Below are 5,350 nucleotides of genomic sequence, written 5' to 3'. Positions count from 1 at the left end.
TCTTCAACACTAATGGCTGTAATTTCTGCAAAAGGAAATGATTTTGAATATTTTTTGTTTTTGTTTCATACTAGTATGATACTAAGAAGTATTCAGGCAAATTTTTACATTTCTAATCGTAGAAATTATAAAGTTATAAACGATTATTCACTTTACCAACCGTATACAAGAAATGTCCATTCTTTTTTTTTTAAATGTTGATTTCTCCGATATTAAATATATAAATTTTGATGAATAATGTAGATTGACTAACTTTGAACAGTTTATAAAAAGTTAAAAATACAAAAGTTTTGAAAATGTACGCTTTTTCAATAATTAACAAAACGACGTCGATGTTTCTACTTCTTTTCTGATAATCAGTATTTTGATTGTTAATTGTTTAAATTAAGCCTTACACCTATTACAATTTAAAAAGAATTGGCCAATTACTAACTAATTTTGGACATTTTTTCTTTTCATAAATAATGTTGTGTCATGTTATATAAGTAACGACATATAAGAGTTCAACATTAATTCTAATTTCGAAGGCTATTATGTCCACTCCTATTGTCATTAGTCATCTATTTGTTTAATATAAAGTCTCCAATTAAATGATTTCCCAAATTTTAAATATATTTTATTTCCTTGAGAAATAAGATGTTTTGAATAGCTCAATGTATTTATTTATTACTAAGATATTAGATCTAATCAGGGGAAATCTCAGCAATGAATATTCAAATTTGTTACGAAAATTAATCGACAACAATTCTGTCGTCACCTAGTTACAATTTCTCCAAACACGAACTCGACTCGATGCAAAATACAAATTCAAATTTTTTTAACTCGAATCCAATACTAATAGATACGAGTATACATAAAACGACATACCCACCCGAGTAAATCATTCAACAGAGATCTTATCGTTCAACAATATGCGAATAAACAACGATAATAAATAACTCAATTTTCTTGGAATGTCAACAATTTTAGCCATTATAATAAAATCGAAATTTTGTATATATAATATACGTCATAATATAATAATCATTCAAATTCTATTTCAACTACTATGATTCTATATGGTATATTATTCCCCTATTCCATTTTTACAAATTTTCAAATCAATTACTGCATTCATGTTATATAAATATTTAGATTAAACCATGGAGTACCTTTTTGGCAATCTCTACCACTGCATGCATTTATACATAGTAAAATACTGAATACTGATTCATTCCACCCCTCCTTGTCTACTAATGATAAGGGCTATAATAATTACTAATTCATATTAGGTATATGTATATGTATAAAAAATGTTTCCCATAAAACTATCCAATAAAATATTGATTAATAAATTACGTACAATTAATTAATATTAAAATCTGCAAAATCGGGCCAAAGAGCTTATATTGGATAATTTTATGATGTGGATGAAAATAAAATACTTATTAGTATTTACCAGTGTATTTCTGAAATTTTAAGAGCCTTGATTGACTTAGGCACTTAGTTGATGAACATAATAAATAGTCATATAGCTTTATATTTAATGGATTAATTATATATATAAATATGCTTTGTGAGTTGATTGATGTACAATCTATTTTTGCTAAACTGTCCGGTTTTCTGGTTCATATTTTTCTCCCTCTACACAGAAATTGTTCAACTGAGGACAATAAAAACTGACTTTGTCAAAGATTGAGGCTTCTTATGTCAATTTAGTTATGGTACAGTTTATTTTAATTTAAAAAAAAATAATAATGATATTTTATGTTGAAGAATACGAATTTTAAATCTTTTGTACTGTTCCAAATAATAATAAAATAAGTCAAAAAACGTACTTTTTATAATTGGTTTATCCGTAAAGCGTATTGTGTATCTTATATTTAACAACTTAAGGGGTTTAATATGTGCTCAATGATTTTCAGTTTCCCTTTTTTTTATAATAACAATAGTACATAGCTCGGAGTTATTAGGTGTCCACAAACAAACACTCTTTGCTTTAATAATATAGATAAGTAATGTAATTATCTTGTGTTTTTTTATAAGTATGACGTGCTGAGCTTTAGATACACACGCTCTTTGCTAATTTGTTTTTTTATTAGATTAATTAGCCACTCACTTCTAAAATATTAAGAGCACATCCAAAAATGATGCTTCGAGAGATAGACAAACAAATATTGCTTTATTAATATAGAAGACTAGCGGTAGTGTCTGGCATTACCCGGAGTAATTGAGCGTAGGTAAAAAGACCAATTGTGCTTTAAGAATATAGAAGATAACACCTTAAGAAATAGTCAGTGTTACTCGCTGTTTTTTATGGGACAATCACACGTAACTACTCAATACTTATATCAATTCATATGACGTTTTCTCTCCTCAGGAATGAAAGAATATTAATAAGAGTGTTAGAAATTGTTTATAATATGATGGGATGACTGATGAGTAACTTAATCTCTAGACAAATTATGATATACATACATCAGAGTGCAATAACATAAACAAATAGAAACAGTCTCCTTGTATACATCCACACGCCTCCAATATTTCATTAATACGACTATGTTTTTATTTATTATATCAAATGGTTGTATATGATATACATAAGGGGACACTATTTACAGTTCAGCTTGCATACACGCTCAATGCTACATACAAAATGAATACTATTCTATTGTGACTGTTGTTTATAGATTGATAGATACAGATAAACTTTGCTTTATTAATATGATAACATAGCAAAATATAGCCCAAGTTGAAGTGATAGCTGTTGAACAACAAAGGAGGAACATTATTTATGATAAAACAGGGAAAACGCATCATATTTGATACGGGGACAAGATACCTAAAAATGGCGTATTTTGACACAAAGAGATCATTTTTCCTAAATTAAAATGGTTTTTATAAAGCCAAAAACCATCTGAGAGGTCTTAAACTTTGCAAAGTTAATTTGTTGATTATATTCAGTATAAAAGATCAATGTGCAGTGAAAAAAAATATTCAATCGAAAACGGAACATTCTAATGTATATGGTCATATATATTTATGTTCATATGCACAGATAATTTGTGGATGTAAGTATGTGATTAAGTAAGGATATGGAACGGGCAGGCATGCTAATTATAAACGTGAAATCTATGATATTTCAAGCTTATGTGCTCATTTATGTCAGATCTAAATTATGTATTATTATAATCTCTATTTCGAAATATCTTTTTTGATTACAGAAAGTTACATGAGATTTTTTTTTGCTCGGTTCATACATTTGTTTGCCGTACTATTCAAGTACAAACCTCTTTCTAACTCAGGGTGTATAATGTACATCATGTTACAATTAGAGGTGTAAATCCTTAGCATTTTCGGTATGTATAAAAATAAGCAAATAAATAAACCGAGAATCCATATGCTAACCCTGACAATTTGAAGAATTCTTTTTAGAGAGCATCTTAGCTATAATGACGTTTTATTAATTTAGCTCTATGTAACTATGGGATGAAGGAGATAAAAGCTAACCCCACTCCGTATTTCACGGCTCGCTTAAAAAAATAAAAATGTCTGTTATTTTTTTCCTTTCAGCTGTTTTAATTAATTTTCATAAGTTGACTATTGCATGATTTAAAGCAGCTAACTTTATGTGTTATGAAATTTAAAAAAACTTATTAGGTACGATTTGGATTTTTATATTTATATGTTCGTTTAGAATTCGTGTCATATCTAAGGGTGATAATTTTGGTAAGAATAGAAAAGCGTGCGAGGAGAAAAGAAGAATTACTTATGGCATCATTGATTAAATAATATACATCTTCTTCTATCAATCATGAACGTGATCATTCCCGCCTTTATTATTCAATATTAATATAATATGAGATGGTGATAGTCGATAGAGAACTGAATAAAATCCCCAAAATGACGTCGCCTTCTGTCTGGATTTATGAAAATGGAGGCCCAGGAATTTGGAAAATACTTACCGGATGAGAAACAGATGGTTTGTCGGATTTGTCGATATAAATGTGCCTTTAGCCCCCTGTCTAGAATTACACGCCACTCATTATCCTCATCTCATAACAAGAGTATGGATATTCATCTATAAAATCAATTTGACGATGAATACATCAAGTCAGACTTTAACTTTGATCTCACAACGATGCTTATTGCATGTAATATAACCTTATCCATTGCTAATCATCTACGTTCAAAAAATTTATGGAGAAATACAAGGGTAAACATATTGGTTCCCGAGGATCCATCATTAAATTAATGGAGGATGTTGGTACTGATGTCATATATAGAAATACATATAAAAATGTTATGAGTCATCCACACCAAATGATGATCAAGTTATCAGTAAAAAGTATTTACGAATATCGAAATGGAACTCTGAATTTTGTACTATCTCACAGTAAGTATTCAATTTTTTTTTTTTTTTAAATCTAACCATAAAATATGATTCTATTTTAGCTAAACATATCAAGAATTATGATACACAACTCAGTAAAGGGCAAAAACAACTGCTTAAATGGTCACAACAACGGGGGAAGTAGCTTTGGATGGTTTGCAACTAGTTTGTCTGAGACTACTTACTTCGCTTTAAGACTTGGGTATGATAATTAGGTTTTCCAATATTACATGGTCAATAAATATTACTTTTTTATCACTAAAGGCTTAGCTATGGTTGATGGGCTCCAAGAAATGGTGTTCAGAAAACTCATAAAAGGCAAAAACAACTGTTTAAATGGTCACAACAACGAGGGTAGTTACATTGGGTGTTGCATTATAATTAACAATTGTGTATATCCATCATGATAATAGTATGTTGTTATATAAGCATACCTAAATAACGGGGGAAATTTTTTTTTGATGCTCTTAATAGGGAGTAATATCGCCGGACATTACTACATAATTAGCTTTTGCTCTAAATCTTTACGATGAATTTATTTATAACATTTTTTTATTAGTATATTTATTGTCTAATTTTATGATTTTGACATTTACTTTATTATTAATAATTAGTTAGATCTCATCGGTAGAGATATATCTATCCTGTGCACAATTGTATATAGCAACTTCCACATGAAGAAGAGGGGTGATTATATTTTTGATTAAACTCCACGTCTCGCTTGTGTATTGCAACCTAAAGTTATGACATATTTAACTGAATTCCGATGTTAAAACAAGAAAAAATTATCTGGATCAATCTATTATTTCAATATTCTGTATTTATAATTTATTATTATTAATAGTTATATGATTTTAATTGTTTAATTTTGTATATTTAACTTAAATGTTTAATGGTTTATTTTTTAGTATGTAGATTATATTTAATTAAAGCCTTCTTTTTTAAACTTTGAGCTTCAAATATATTTCAAATACTCTA

General features: G+C 28.4%; 1 long non-coding RNA gene across 1 annotated transcript; it reads left to right on the top strand.

Moving 5' to 3' along the window:
- Positions 1-3,820: 3,820 nt before the first annotated feature.
- On the top strand, positions 3,821-5,350 carry LOC139905850 (uncharacterized). Its single transcript, XR_011780936.1, has 3 exons — positions 3,821-4,375; positions 4,435-4,574; positions 4,637-5,350. It is a non-coding gene; the product is annotated as an uncharacterized lncRNA (long non-coding RNA).

This window comes from Lepeophtheirus salmonis, chromosome 6 (assembly GCF_016086655.4).
Source record: "Lepeophtheirus salmonis chromosome 6, UVic_Lsal_1.4, whole genome shotgun sequence".
NCBI lineage: Eukaryota > Metazoa > Arthropoda > Copepoda > Siphonostomatoida > Caligidae > Lepeophtheirus > Lepeophtheirus salmonis.
Note: the sequence above shows the minus strand (reverse complement) of the source record. Positions and strands in the feature narration are given on the sequence as shown.